Source organism: Sciurus carolinensis, chromosome 2, assembly GCF_902686445.1.
Source record: "Sciurus carolinensis chromosome 2, mSciCar1.2, whole genome shotgun sequence".
NCBI lineage: Eukaryota > Metazoa > Chordata > Mammalia > Rodentia > Sciuridae > Sciurus > Sciurus carolinensis.
Genome location: NC_062214.1, coordinates 85,943,604 through 85,959,925, shown reverse-complemented (window position 1 = coordinate 85,959,925; position 16,322 = coordinate 85,943,604). Strand labels below are relative to the sequence as shown.

General features: G+C 46.0%; 2 pseudogenes; both read right to left on the bottom strand.

The window, feature by feature from the left end:
- Window positions 1-601: 601 nt before the first annotated feature.
- On the bottom strand, window positions 602-1,596 carry LOC124976361 (Y-box-binding protein 1-like; annotated as a pseudogene).
- Window positions 1,597-7,573: 5,977 nt separating this feature from the next.
- Window positions 7,574-8,615, bottom strand: LOC124976360 (transcription factor AP-2 gamma-like; annotated as a pseudogene).
- Window positions 8,616-16,322: the final 7,707 nt, after the last annotated feature.

Genomic DNA, 16,322 nt, shown 5'->3' with positions numbered 1-16,322 from the left:
CCTCCAGAATTATACTATGGCAAAAAGCCTGTAGCAATGGAGGGCAGAGACTGCCTTATTCATGTTTATGTCCCAGCGCTGGCTTTGGTCCAGTTCAGAGCACAGGAAAGTCCTGTCATGTTATAATGTGTCCCCATGAACTTCTGCTCCACTCAGGTTGGTCAACTCACTGTGGAGTCTTTCTTTTTTTTTTTTTTTTTAACACAAAGACAATTATTTAAGACCTTTATTAACAGGTGCTTACAGTTTGTTGACTTTTTTGGAAAAAACCAAGTTGTAAACTTTTATTACAAATTAAAAATGAAGTTCTTAAAAATCTTAGCTTGACCAGATATGAAACAATTTAAAACCTTTAAAGGTGTATTGAGAAAAACCAGGGTTTTGTTTTTTTTTTTTTTTTTTTTTTTTTAAAAAACCACGCTTGTCATTGTCAAAAGGAGACATCTTTGGGTAAATATAATAAAAACCTCATGCTGCATAGATAATGCAGATAGTTCTAGTTATCTAGTCAACGGGCAAAAACAAGCACTTAAGGTCTTGGGCTCCAGCCTTTTGTTCATTTCTTATCGCTGGAATTTTGTATTCACTTCTTGTTGGATGTCTACACCGGACGATGGTGGAGATGGTAAGCCCCGCCCTGCTAGGCCTGGGGAGCGGACGAATTCTCAGGGGGTGGATCGGCTGCTTTCCTCTCTTTGCCATCTTGTGGTTTAGGGTTTTCTGGGCGTCTGCGTCGGTAATTGAAGTTGCGGCGGTTCCGACGTTGAGGTGGCTGCTGACCTTGGGCCTCATCTCCTTGATTTTCCTTATCCTCTTCATTGTCATCCTCTCCAGCTGTCTTTGGAGAGGAGGGCGCCTGCGGAATCGTGGTCTGTAACCCCGATACATATTCCGTCGCACGGGTCTACCGTGTTCTGCACCCTGGTTGTCAGCACCCTTCATCACTTCTCCCTGCACAGGAAGGTTGGAACCCCGTGGTCGACGCCCATAGCGTCTTGGCTTGTAGTAAGTTGGGACTCCTCGCCTGCGGTGGGCCGGGTCGTTGGGCCAGGTCCCGTGGTTGGGTTAGGCCTTCGGGAGCACCCTCCAACCCCTCATTCTTTCCTCGCTCTTGTTGATGTTCTGATAATCCTGCTGGCGATTGCGTGGAGGACCCCGGCCACGTGGGTAGCGTCCGTAATGGTTACGGTCTGCTGCGTACTTACTGCCTGGAACTGGGACTCCACCAGGGCCTGTAGCGTTTGCTGCCTCCGCACGCTTTCTCCTTCAACGACATCAGACGACTCAGTCTCTCCGTCTCCAGCTCTGCCGGGGTGCTTCCTGGGTTCCTCTTCTTCTTGGCAGTCTGGTGTACAAATACGTCTCCCTTGGTATCATTCTTGTTGATGAAACCATATCCGTTTCTTACATTGAACCATTTTACTGCTCCCAAAACCTTGGTGGCAATGATCTTGTCCCTGCCGGCAGGATCCGCCGCCGATTCAAGGTCGCCCCGCCACCACTCCCTGCTCCGCTGCCCGAGGTTCCCGGCTAGGTGTCTGCAGCGCTGAGCACCGGGGCGGAGGGCGGCTGCTGGGTCTCGGCCTCGGAGCTCATGGTTGCGGTGATGGTGACTGGGGCCGCCTGCAGCTGCGGCTCCTCCCCAGGTGTGACGGTAACTAGGCGGTGGGGCTGCTCAGGGCTCTCTGGGGTCATGCTCTCTGCTCCCGCTACAGATCTCACTGTGTAGCCTTTTGCTCCTGCACTTCTTCGGTTTTCGTATTAGAGGTTGAACCCAGAAGTGCTTAACCATTGAGCCACATCCCCAGCCCATTTTTTATGTCCTTTTTTTTATGTTTTATTTTTTATGTTCTATTTTTTAATTATTTTTATGTTCTATTTAGAGATGAGTTGCTAAGTACCTCACTAAGTGGATGAGGCTGGCTTTGAAACTTGTGATCCTCCTGCCTCAGCCTCCTGTGCTGCTGGGATTACAGGCATGTGCCACCATGCCCTGCCTGCTCAAAAATTTTTTTTAAAATATAATCTATGCATGCAATTTTATTTTTAAAAAATATTTAAAATTTTATTTGTTCTAGTTAGTTGCACATGATGGTAGAATGCATTCATACATTTTGATAGATCATAAATAGCATAATTTCTCCTTTTTCTGATTATACATGTTGCAGGATCACATCAGTCATGCAGTCACACATGTACATGAAGAAATAATGCCTGTTTCACTCTACTCTCATTCCTTCCCCCATACCCCTTCCCCTCCCTTCACTCCCCTCTACCTAATATAAAGTAACTCTATTCTTCCCTATACCCCCTCCCCTTATTGTGAATTAGCTTCTGCATATCAGAGAAAACATTTGGTCTTTGGTTCGGAGGTTTGGCTTACTTCACTTAGCATGGTATTCTCCAACTCCATCCATTTACCAGCAAATGCCAGAATTTCATTCTTCTTTAACTGCTCAGAACCTTATCAGCCTTCAAGGACCAGTCCCACCCACTTCCAGACTGGGGAGCTTTTTTGGGGAAAAGGGTGAGGTGAGCTGAGCTTGCGTCCCTGGTCACAGGGCTGAGCTCCTGTCTGTGGCATGAATGCATGAAGAAAACCCTGATTCAGTATGTATTTTAGGAGACACTCAGCATCACCGCAGGCTGCTGCTCTCAGGCTTGCCTTGGGCTGACTCTAGCAGGTGGTCCTCACTCTTTGGCTTCCATCTGGCTTCAGCATCCCAGGCTATCCCTGGCTGTCTTGGAGAAATCCTTTTCTCTGTCCTCTAACACTGTTTTGTCTTATTTTCTCCCAACCAAACCGTGTTCAGGAAATGTCCTAGGAGAAAAGCTGTGCTGTGGTTTCAATGTATCCCTTCCAAACTCACGTGTTGGAAACTTAATCACCTCATTCATATATTGATGATATTTGGAGGTAATTATGGCTGGATGAGGACATGAGGGTGGGGCTTGCATCATGGGATTAGTGGCTTTTTAACGTGGGGAGGCCAGCTATTTGGCCATGTTATAACTCAACAAGAAGACCCTCCCCAGGTGCTGGCACCTTGATTTTGGACTTCTTAGACTCCAGAACTATGATAAATAAATTCTTTTCTTTGTAAATTCCTCAGTCTGTGTTACTCTATTATAGCTGCAGGAAATAGACAAGCTGCATGGGAAGATGGCCCAGGTCATGTCCAGAGGGGCCAGATGAGGCTGAACATAGAGGAGAATCATGAGTCTTGGTAGCAAAAGACTCAGGCCCTGGAAACGTGTCGGCACAGTGGGGAATGTGAGCTCAGGCCTGGACCCTCCGCTTCAGAGCTCAAGTCGGCCACGCTGACCCAATGGTTGGCATTGACAGAGAACTACTGTGCCCATGACGGTGGTGTTGGCTGCCAGAGCTCAGATTCTAAGGCAAAGATGTCACTCTCAACTATGATTGGTTGTTCTATGCCAGGTCTATGGCTCTGGCCCAACAGGAACTGGCAGTGGCCAGGGATCTGCAGGTGGGTCCTGCTCCTAAAGCTGTCTGCTTACAATTGTGCTCTTTGATGTCTGGAATTGTGCCACACAACCTCATCCCAGCATTTGTCAAAGTCCTATGAATCAGTCTGTGGCGTCCTTAACCTGCTCCTAGGGGCTTGCTTAGGTACACTACAATTTAATGACCAGTGTCTTCCACTTTGAGTTCTTAAATATCAATATTTCAGAGGATTAGAGTCATTTAATTTTACTGATAATATGTCATTTGGGATCTCTACTGCCTCTTGAGATTGGGGTGGGATTGACCTAAACCCCCCAATTCCTGTGGAGATCCAGGGACTCCAGGACTTGCAACACCTTGCAGGGGTCACACTTTGGCAGGCTCTTGCAGCCTTGGGCTCTTCCACACAGTCTTCATCTCACCCCACAGAAACCTGGATGGAGAGCTCAGCCTCTTCTGATTTTCCATAGAACAATCTGCTGGCAAAAGCGTTGGTGGGTGAGGCAGATTTACTTGAAATCAGGTGTGGGAGTGGGAAGGGCCAACATGGTTGCAAAGCAAACCACTTCAAGTTGGCATTAGGCGTTCCCATTCTTAAAATGCCCTCTGGCCATGTCACCACTGGATGTGTTTCTCTTGCCTTCACTCTAGGCAACCAGAGCTTTGCACCAACTTGTCGCTCCCCAATTCCCTCCTTCACTGCTTATCTCTCCCCTGTTCCACTTGGAACAATCCTGCTTTCCTTTCCTCACTCCCGACAGCAGAGGTTGGCCCTTGCCCCATGGCTTGGCTGTGCCAACGCCACCACACCCGATCAGCTACTCTGTAAGGAATCGCTCCTCCTTGCAGGAATCCTTGCACTAGCAGCGGGTAGTAGAACTTCACCTCTCCACCTGTATGAAGCTGGGCAGGATCCCGAGAGTGGGAGTCAAGCTGAGGTTAGTTAGTCCAAGGTCACTGGCAGGTGAGAGGTGGTGTGGAAACTAAGACAGAGGCTCTTCTGCTTGCGCTTCTGTGGCCAGCTGATTCTGTGAGTGTGGTGGGAGACCAGAGCACTCTTACACGTGCCCTGGTGAGGAGCGAGTCTTTGGGACGAGGCCACACTGTCCACACAGACCACCTGCTGACATCTCCTGGTGCTTCCTCATCACCATCTGACTCAGAGGTTGAGGCTCAAGGGCATGACTCTTCTCTCTCCAGGTGGGCTTTGGCTGGCAGACAGAGCCGGGCTTCCGGTTCTGCTTCTACCATTAGTGTGCTCCTTGATCTTGGTCATGAGTTTTTTTAAATCTCTTTGGGGCTCAGTTTACCTCTTTGTAAAGAGAGGTCTGTTTTTAGGTCTTCCTAGAAATCCACAAAAATGCCTCAGGTGCCTTCAGGGTGGCACACAGGACTTCACCTGTGGTTGGGGCGGGGAGGGGCCTCAGGGCTCTTTACCCCGCGATCACTGGGGCAGCTCTACTTATGTCTGCTTCATAAGGGCCTCTAATCAAGGAAAGACTTCCACCATTGCCTAAAAGTACTTGAAAACCTCTGGTCTGGTTGACATTAGAGGCCCGTGCTCTCGTAACCTCTGAACCTTCCTGGTTGTGGTGAGGTGGGCTGCTCGGCGGGGCTCCAAACAAACTGCTGTGCCTTCCATGTGGCCACCATTAGCAAATGAGGACAGCCGTCATGAGGCACCTGGGACAGCTGGTGAGTAGGTGGGTTGCCATGATGGCTGTTTTGGGGACTTTCTGAGAATTGGTAAGTGTGAATCAGGCCACAAGGTTTCCATTTCCTCTGCCTAATACTCTCTTTCAGAAGTGTGTGTGAGCATAAGCCTTGGCAAAGTGCAGGTGGTAAAAGTCCCACAAGTCCAAAGCGGGTGTGGCAGAGCGTGGAGGTGGGACCCAGGTGGCGCTCACCATTTCTCCCATGTGCGGTGTGCTGAGGGTGGAAGCTTTTCCTGCCTGCGGCCCTTTGGAGGGTCAGTTCCCTGGTCAGCTCCAGCTGTGCCTGGCTCCTGCGTCTGAAGTTCAGAGAGCAGCGGGGACACAGCACAGGTGGCACCAGCATTAGCTGCAGGCTCTGCAGTTTGCCAGTGTGGCCCTGTCCCTGCCCGTACCCGGGCTGTGGAAGAACCTGCCTTCATCCCTTCAGCTCTTGGCTGGTTGAATCTGTGTCAGTTGAACCTAAAGTGTGAGGGGGACAGCAGCTCTGGGCTACTTGCCCTCCAACTTTGACGAGGACATGGTCTCTGCTCTTTGAGTGTACAAGAAGGTCACTACCTCTCAGCCTTTGGCAATACAGCGCCACTACATTATTTTCTTCCTCTTTCACTTTTAATTGGTTTTTCTTGTAGGATGGGGAAAGGGGAGAGAGTGCGAGAGAGAGAGAGAGAGAGAGAGAGAGAGAGAGCGAGCGAGCGAGCGAGCATGACTATGAACCATGGGTGGAAAGGAGAGGGACAGAAGGGAGTGGAAAATGGAATGTTAAGGGGCCGAGAAAGAGGTCAGAAAAGGGAATAGGGAAGAAGCATGGGTGAGAGTGAGTCTGGAGTGGGAGGAGAGATCACAGGAGAGGAAGAAGAGAGAACACAAGAAAGGAATAGAGAGGAATCAAAGTGAGAAAGGCCAAGGGCATCTTCCTTCTGAACTTTTGCTGTACATTGCTGCACACCCCATATAAATATGGGGTCCCACGTGACGACGCGATGCATGTTCCAATGTGGAACAGTCACACTGGGGTGATGAGCATTTTTGTCTCCTCAGACATGGAACATTTTTTGAGTTGGGAACTTTTGAACTCTTGTTTTCTAGCTTGTTATGAAACACATAATGAATCGTTATGATTATCATGACCCTATTATGTCAATGTCATCTTCTTTTTTTTCCTATTGAGAATACATTTATTACACAGGTATCATATGCACACAATTACTTGGGCCTGGAGTTCCATTCCAAATCTCCATTTCATCCACACAAACCGTAACGTACATTCAGCTTAGGGTTCAGCTTCACAGGAATGAGATGCCAAGTTATTGCTTTCTGAACAGAGAACCCCAATTAAATAGTATCTTCCAAACAAAGAACAAAGCCCTGTATCCTCTTAATTCTTTGTACCCTGTGTACAGATGAATAAAATCTGAAGACGTGTTATAGATTACCCTACCACCATTAAAAGTTAGTATTAAAATCGAAACCCATTTCTCAAAAAGTCGTAAGAAGTGCACCAGTATTTACAGATCCCATTAAATTATGCATAAATAAAATCTGTACACTCAACACACTGTTTCTCAAAATACAGAGCCTCCACAGGGAGTTGGGGGTGACAGGCAGCAGCAAATGCTTCGTGTCCACCCTTTTCAAGTTTACTTGAAAAATCAAGATCTGAAATGAAGATAAAATAAAGCTTCAGTACCTTACAGGAACCTGTCATTTTAAAGAGTCCCCCATTTAAATAGTCAACTTTCAAAGACAGGAAAAAACAAATGAAATTGTTGGCAGGCATTGTTTACAAGTTTCCTACAAATAGAAGGCCTCTCTGAGCACAGGGTTTGCACCCACCTGCCACCTGTTCACTAGCCGCTGAGCACGTGGTACCTTTGCCTCCTCCTGGAGGGCACCATCGCTGGGGCAGGTAGATAAAGACTGAATTTTGGAAAAAATAATTTAATGGACATAAAAACCAGTCATATTTTAACACTAAATAAAATAGCTTACTGTTGATCTGAATGGCATCGATCTGACGTTTCAACAGCTTGCTTCGTGGCTTCTGGTCAGCCCAGGGAACTTAATGAAAAGGTTCTAAAACTCACAGCACCACTTTCAGAGGAAGGAGGGACAGGGTTTCAAAAATAAATGTTCAACAAGTGAAAAAACAAAAACCAGTACTTGTCACCTTGGGACCATGTGTCTGAGGTCAGACACTGGAGTGCTGGAAGAACCACAGGGATCCAGGAGGGCAGGCCAAGACTGCGCAAGCCTGAAGGGACAGAGGTCTTTTGGATAGGTGGGTAAGGGCGATTGGAAGCTCTTCCCCCAGCAGGAGCGCTTCCCAGTCTGTCCCAGTGGAGAAGAATTCCTCGGTCCTTCCCCTTCCCGCCCTCTGCTCACCCCCATCTTACTTCCTGTGCTTCTCCATCTTCTCCAGGGTCTTATTAGAATCTGCTGGACTCTGGTCTCAGGGTTCATATAGGATTTGTCTATGACAATCAGGGTTCTTTGATGTAGTTCTGCCCCACAGACACACACAGCAGCGCAGATGGCCTGCCTGCCAAACCCATGGGTGATCAGGCTGAAATGAGACAAGCAGTTCTATATGTTCGTTCCCAGGACCGGGGTGGCCTGTTGCTCTGGTTAGGTGTTCCATCTTGATTGAGGAGGTCTGCGAATTCTTCACGCACTTGCTGAGCCGCCAACCGCATATTCTTCCTCGCTGCCATCTCACTCCGCCCTCCCAGGTGAGGCCTGGCTAAGAATTCCGGTGCTGGCGTACTAGGAAACTGCTTCATAGACGTAGGCAAGGTCCCCAGCCAAGGGAGCAGCTTGCCCTCCACTAAGGATGTCAGGAGGGTCACATGAGCAGCTTCCCGTCTCCCAGCCAGAAGATTTAGCCCAATCTTGTCCAACTTCTCTGGCAACAATTGACCTCCATTTTTGGATTTGGCTCTTGAGAACACCTCCCAGCAATGAGGCATTTAAGCATTCAGGTGGTGACAATCACCTCTGCACTTCAGTCACCGTCACTTTCTGTTTTGACATGGAGCTGAGGAGGGACAGTCTTCCGGGAACTGAGTCGAAGACCTCAGGCTCCCGCCAGCCCCTTCTGACAGGGGAGACTCAGGGGCTTCTTAGTCAGGGAAACGGGACCTTAATGAATTACAGTCTGATGGCGCACAAACAGGTGTAGGTGGTGGGCATTCTGCACCGCTTCCATCTGGGCGGCCATGTCGTGGAGTTCCAGGTCTCAGCCAGGCCCACGGCGTCCAGGGTGTGGGCGACAGCGGGTCCAAGCGGCATCCTTGCAGGTGCCCACGGTACCTGCCTTCAGCCCGGAGAGGAGGGAGAGCAGGCCGGCCTGGCACCTGCTGGTGGTGCGAACGCAGTCTGGCCCCCTCCTGGCTCTGGTGGAGGGACCAGGCCTGCTTCAATGTCACCTTCATAATCCTCCCTAGAGTTTTAACTATTTCTTGCCAAAAATACTTGGGATAAATATCCATATTCCTCAGAATCGAATGCCGCGGAGCACCCAGGTTCAGGGGTTCATGAGCTCATCTGTGCCCTTTCCTGTCTGTGGCTGCAGCTGCCTCGGCAGGGAGGCAGCAGCCGTCTGGGATCCTCCCTTCCCCTTGGCTCCAGAAGGGGTGTTTTGCCATGAGCTGGGCCTCAGGGGTCAGAACCTGTCCTGTGTTTACTCCGTCACAAGCAGAGTCCTGGTGGGCATGGCAGCAGTTGTCATGGAAATGCCTCTGTCTTCCCACTGAAGTGACAACAAAGACAACGATCTTGAGAAAAAGCAACACCCTCCCCCAGCATCTCAAAAATCTTGAGAGAAAAGATAGCACCCTAATGCAATTTTGAAGACCTATCTGAATATAGGAAGAGGACAATGATATTCTCGGTCAATAATATCTTTTTGTATGTTTTCCTGGAACTTCTAGACAAGGCAAAATTTTGTAAGACAGAGGGGAAAAAGAGCACCTTAACTGTTGAAAATAAGAGAGAGCTATTCTTGGTTTTAGGTAATATAATCACAAATCTAGAAGAGGAGAAGAATCAGTAGAAAAACTTCTGGAATCTGTAATGGGGCTTGTAAAGTGGTTGTAAAAGTCACAGGGTGCTGTATGGTTCTGACTTGGTACAGGGCAACACGAAAAATAAACCTAAGTTTGACTCCAGAAAACTTGAAGAGTAATATAGATGTTTATTTTAGGCTTTCTTAAAGGGGTTGTCAAGTCCCACTGATTTTATGTGTCCCACTGTATATAAAAGTCTCCAGAAATTCTCTCTTGACATTGCCTCCTCTCTCCAAAACTCCATTCTCATGGCAGTGGCTAATCCACCGCTGCTTCTCTGTTCACTTGGTTCTTTTAAATCTACTCTCTGTGCCCCCACCTGCCCTTTGTTCTTCACCTGGTGGACCCTGATGCCCTGAGCCTAATGAAGTGCCCCAGCGACTTCTGGCTGGGCCCACACCCACCAAGAGGGAAAGACTGAGTTCCTGAGGAGCAGGGATCATCTTTACCCTTGATTGATTTTTCTTGGAAATTACCAATTACTGGGCACATTGGTAGCCAATATATTCTCTTCCCTGATACTCAAGATAAATATAAAAAGTTGAGAACTTTCTTATATACCCACACTAACCAATTTGAAGATAAATGCAACTGAAAACATAATCTACCTCTGGATAATTCTCAGTGAGAATTGTGTGGGACTTTCACAAAGAAAACCACAAAGTTGTTAGTTTGGTGTAAGAGAAGATTTGAATAAATGGACTGATAGAACGTGTTCTGGGTTTGGAAAAAGGAACAATGAAAGATGCTAGTTTTTCCTGAATTAATCTATAGATCTAGGGAAAAATTGTAATTAAGCTCTCAATGGAAACTTTTGGTAATCCGACCAAAACAACTTTACAATGTATCTGGAAGAATAACAAGTTAAAAATAGTTAAGAAATTTCTGAAAGAACAAGAAGACAGGATTTCCTTTAGCATATGCTAAAACGTATTTTAAAGTCACAGCAACTATACAGCCAGCAGCAATGGCACGTACTCAGGACTCTAAAACCAGTCTCACCAGGTACAAAAGCAATAAGAAAAAAAAAAAAAAAGCACACAAATACCTGGGGAAGAGTAGGATTAACAAATGCTATTGGATTAACAAATACTATTGAGCCAATTGTCTCCTTGGGAGACAGTCATTTTAGATCTTTACCTCTTTCTCAGATAAATCCCAGATAAATTAGAGCTCTGAACAGAAAAAAATCCCATCATGATAGACAAAAGCAGGTGAATATTTAAATGATCTTAGAGTGGGTAATAACCTACCTAAGCTTAAAAGTAATTGAAGAAATCACAAAGGAAACTGTCAGTAGAATTGCTTACACAAAACTTCTAACTATATACTTGAAAAAAGAAAATATAAAATTAAAAAGGTAAATGACAAATTGGGAAAAATATTTGCAACAGATATGGCAAAAGGTTAACACCCTTCATATACAAAGAGCTCTTGCAAAGCTTAAAGAAAAAGATTAATATCCCAGCTGAAAAACTGGCAAAGAACATTGAAATAAGACATATAAATGAATATCATATGAGAAAATGTCTAGTTTTTCTATTAGTTCAAAGAAATGCAAAATAAAACAATAACAAGCTCCCATTTCACTTGTCCAATCCTTAAGATTGATGAAGATGGTGATGGTGATGATGATGGTGGTGATGATAATGATGGTGGTGGTGATGGTGATGATGGCGATGATGATGATGGTGGTGATGGTCTGTTAAAAGCTATAGGTTTCAATTCTCTTTTAACCTCGTAGTTAAAAGTCATAGTCATTTCATAGTATGTCTGGGTTTGGGCTGGACTCAGAAGGACTTTGGGCCAGGATACTGCTCATGGACAGATGGATGGACCAATGGAAGGACTGAGTTACTATATTGGCACTTGACAGCATCCATTTTTCCCATTTCTGAATCCCCAGTTCCTAAAGTAGGATCTGGCATCTAGTGGGTGCTCAATACCTGTCAACTGAATAAAAAATGAATGTTGACACAGACTGATGAACAGGCTGCATGCAAAACAGGCTGGTTGACCAATTTGAGATGGTGTCCCTAGGACCTCCCCCACTGGCCTTATAGTTGTCTGGGAGGGAAAGAGAGAGGTGAAGGTACAGATAATGCATGGAAAAGAGTCCACAAGCCCTTGTCCTCTTTGGATTGCCTGGTGAAGGCTGGGGTTTGGAACTCTTGCTGTGTGCATGCTGGACAAACCAGGGTGGTGAGCCCAGGAGGCTGAGCCTGGATCCATGCTGCCTGTTTTACTTGTGTTATATCCTTACTTTTATCATAGGAAGCTGTGGCTGGGGGTGTGGCTCAGTGGTAGAGAGCTTGCCAAAGCAAGGACGTGGCCCTGGGTTCCATCCACCACCAAAAAAAAAAAAAAATCCTGGGAAACCAAGATCATTTTCATTTTAAAAGCAATGACTTCAGGTAAGGGGGAAAATTTCCCCCAAGATCACACATCTTTTAAGTGGAGGAGCCAGGATTCAAAACAGAGTTTCTTTGATTTGCAAGCCCTTGACCTTGAAGCTGTATTCTCCCAGTGTTTCTCTCCCTAAACTTCTCTCTACAGTGTGAAGGAAAGAATGCACTTTTGCTGTGTGTGCATCTTGGGAGGAGCTGGCTTTGCCCCTAAATCATAGCTTGGATATGAATGTTGTGCTGGGAATGGGCCATTGGCATGGTGACGGATCCCCACCGTCCATCACGTCCCTGCAGCACTCTGACACACAGTGCCAGAGTGTAATCAGAGTGATGGTGCTCTGATCTATGAGGGTGTTCATCATCCCAGCGCTGCTACCTTGACGTATTACCTGAGCTTGCTGTCAGGGGGACGGCCCCTTAATGTATTTCTGTAATACATCACCCACTGCTGGTAGCCAAGGAGCCCGCTGACGCCCGTCTGCTAAGAGCACTTTCTGTGAGTCTCCCTGAGTTCTCTGTCCCTTAAAAGTTCACGCTTCTAGGCTGGTGAGTGCCTGGAGAGAGCATGAGAGGTGAAGGCAGAGACAGAGGGACAGGGAGGTGGAGGGGGTTGAGAAGAGTGCGGCAAAAAGAGAGGTGAAAAGGAAAAGAGAAAAGAAAGATGTGGAAAATGAGAAAACGGTGGGGAAAAGAATGGAGAGAGAAGAGGTGGGGAGGAAGGAGGAAGATAAAGATGGTCGCAAGGGAAGAGGAGGGAGGGAAGATGCGGGGGGAGGAGGGAAGAAGGAGGAAGAATGGAGGCCCAGGCAAGAGACCAGAGAACAGCAGGAGCGAGTGGGGAGGCAACCTGGGCAGCCCAGCCCTGGGGTAAGTATGACGTCACTGGAGGAAACTCTACTTGGCCTTATGGAGGCCTTGTTCCCCAGGGAACAAGGATGGTGGAATGTGGATTACTGGAAGGGTGTGAGGCCAGGGGTGGAAACTCCTTGTCTCTCTACAGAGGCACTGGGGAACTTTGTGGTCAACCAGGTCCCCTCTCCTTCTGCCTTCCTGGTGACAGAGGCCACCTGGGTGGGAAGGATCCTCCAAACTGCCTCGCCAACCCCAGCACCCCTCTGCCCTGTTGCCCATGGATGTTTTTACTCAGACAACTCCATGTCACTCCACCTGCCTACCTTTGGCCTTCTCAACATGCATGGAAGGACCTCACGGTCTCCATTGTCTCCAGTTACACAGGTGTCTTGTCTCGTGGTTCTCTCCATGAGCGTGTTCAGGTCCCCCAGTTGTGTGGATCAGCTCATCCTCTTAGGCTCACAGCAAGTCCTCTTGGCTGCAGCCTTGATCTAGATCCCCTAACAGCACAGGGGAGCCTGGAGGCTGACTCGGGAGGCAGGTCAGTCCCTCTTAGAAGCTGGGGCTGGATCACACATGAGTTGTTTTGTTAATGACTTTGGCCCCTGGTCCATGAGTACGCTAAATGGGGTTTAAGGAGAAGGTAACAAGAAAATTGACAGGAAGAGACCATTTCAGAAGAAAAATGGAGGTCAGGCAATTGGTGCAAGAGCGAGCTGGTGACTAGAGGGTGTGAGCTGGGGCCCCACTTTTATGCAATGCCTGGCATGTGCTCTGGACTGGTCACTGCCTGGCCTGCAGGGCCAAGGCTCAACCCCTGTGTTGGCCTTTGGGGCTCCTGGCCTCAACCTTCCATTTCTGTCCTCCCTCTCATTGGTCCCCACACTGACCCCTGATTGCTACCCCTGGTACTAGGGCATTTTCTATGGGACTGTTCCCCCTGTTTCTCCCTACCTAAAGTCTATCTTTTTTTCCCCAAGGTTTTGTTGAAGCATCTCCTCTGTCCTTCTGTTATTGTGATTATGTCCTTATTGATTTGACCACAAACCCACCCTGTGTCAACTTGATTGTGTGCATGTCTGATCTCCCTGGCTGGACTCTGAGCTCTCTTAAGGTAGGGACCATGTCTTCTACTTCTCTGTAACCCAAACAGTGCGGATAGATAGAAGAGAACCCTTCTGAATGAGCAACAGTAAAGAAGTACATTCACAGTTCCCACATTCTTGGGTTTCTGCTTCCAAGGGTCCACCAACGGCAGATCTAAAGTGTTCAAAAGAAATCGCGTCTCTACTGAACACATACCGACTTTTTCCTTGTCTGTAGTCCCTAAACAATGCAGTATAATAACTATTTACATGGCATTTACATTGTATTAGGTATTACATGTCATCTAGAGATGATTTAAAGCATTCAGGAGGGTATGCCTAGGTTTTATAGAAATATTATGACTGTTTCTGTAAGATACTTGAGCATCTGAAGATTTGGAATCCAAGGGGGCAAGGGGTGTCCTGAGACAAATCCTCCATAGATACTAAGGGACAACTGAGGATGTAAGAGTTGAAAGGATGAACTGAAAAGTGGAGACAGGAGGGTTGAGGCACCATGGCCCTGGCAGGCTGCTGACCAATGGGACAATCTTCATTGCTCTGTTATTGGTCCACTTGGGAACTGAAGGGATTAGGTAAGATCTATGACCTGTGCTATACTTTTTAAAAATTAATATTTTTAGTTTCATAAAATTGTAGATTCACATGTAATTTTAGGAAATGATAGAAAGAGGTCTCATAAATGATCTAGCTATTTTGCCCCAGTTATATAGCCTTGTAAAATTGTAGCACACTGTCCCAACTGGGATTTTGGCATTAATACAGAAACAAAACATTTCTAGGACCACAGGGATCATTCATAAACATCACCACATCCCTATCTTTGACCCCTGCTGACCAGCAATCCATTCTCCATTTGTGTAATTTTGTCATTTTGAGAATGTTATGGAAAACAGAATCATACAGGATAAACCCTTCTGGCTGCCTTTTTCCCCACTCACCATAATTATCTGGAGATGCATTTAGAATGTCATGTGTATCAAGAATTTGTTCTTTTTTTGTTGTTGCGTAGTGTTCCATGGTACCAATATACTGAAGAGTGTGTAACCATTCATTGCTGAAGGACATCTGGGTGGTTTCCAGTTTTTGGTTAACACAAATAAAGCTATTATAAACATTCCTGCACAGTTTTTTGTGTGAAAATAAGTTTTCATGTTTCTGGGATTAATGCCCAGGAGTGAAATTGCTGAATCCTATGGTGGATGCATGTTTAATGTTGAAGGAAACTGCCAAATTGTTTTCCATAGTGGCTGTGCCATTTTACATCCCCATCCGCAATGGATGAGTAAAGCAGTTTCTCTGCATGCTTCCCAGTGCTGGGTGCTGTCGGTATTTTTTTACTTTGCCCATTTCCATGGGTCCATAGTAACATCTTAGTGTATTAGGGAAATATGCATGTCCCTAATGCTTAATGATGTTGAACATCTTTGCCTGTGCTCATTTGCCATCTGTATATTTTATTTAATGAAATATCTCTTCATGTCTATTTTTAAATTAGGTGCTCTTTGCTTTTTACTTGGGTTGAGTTTTGAAAGTTCTTTATATATTCTTGATACTACTAGTCCTGTCAACAGTTGTCAGCGGGTGTCCTGTGTTGACTTGACCACATTTTCTGCCATTCTGTACCTCGTCTTTTTCATTCTTTTAACAGTCTTTCACAGAACTAAAAAATTTAAATTTTGATGAAGTCCAATTTATCCTTTTTCCTTTCGTGGATTATGCTTTAGGTATCAAGTCTAAGAACACTTTGCTTAGCCTTAGATGCCAAAGATGTTCTCCTATTTCTTTTCTAGAAATTTTAGAGTTTTGCATTTTCCATTTTGAATTCATTTATGCCTAAATAATGCCAGGCTCATTTAGGCCAAGGCTCATTTGGAGTGGCGTGTCCTTGGGTGGATACCCAATTGTTCTATCGCCATTTGTGGAAAAAGTTCTTCATATTTCATTGAATTACCTCTGCACCTCTGCCAAATATCAGTTGGCATGCTCAGGTCTGTTTCTGAGTCCTCTGTTCTGTTCTGTTGGTCTATACACCTGCCACCCGCCATTGTCACACGGTTTTGATTACAGTGGTTAGATAAGTCTTCTGATCTGCTAGGTTGATTTCCCCTACTTCTTATTTTTTAAAAAATTGTTTTACCTTTGTTAGTTTTTTTTTTCTTTTCCATATACATTTTGTAATAATATTGTGTTAAACCTGTATCTCAATTTGGAAGAGTTGGCACTTCTGCTATGTTGAGTTTTCCTATCCAAGAACATACTAAGTCTCTTGGTTTATTTAAGTCTTTGATTTCTTTTATCAGCACTGTAGTTTTCAGTATATAACTCTTATATATGTGTTATTAGATTTTGATATAGTTTGGATCTCAAATGCCCCCCAAACATCCACGTGTTGAAGGTTTGGTCTCCTGTCCATGGTGCTATTGGGAGGAATGAAAACTTCAGTAGGTGAGGCCTAGTGGAAGGAAGTTAGGATATTGGGGGTGTGCACTTGAAGGGGATATTTGCACCTTGGCCCCTTCCTTTCTCTCTTTACTTCCCTGCTGCCATGATGTGAGAAGCTTCCTCTGCTACATGCTCCCAACCATAGTGTACTGTCCCACCTCAGATGCAAATGCAATGGGGCCAAGTGAGTATGGACTGAAATCTCAGACCATGAGCTACAATAAACTTTTATTCCTTATAAGTTGATCTATCTCAGACATTTG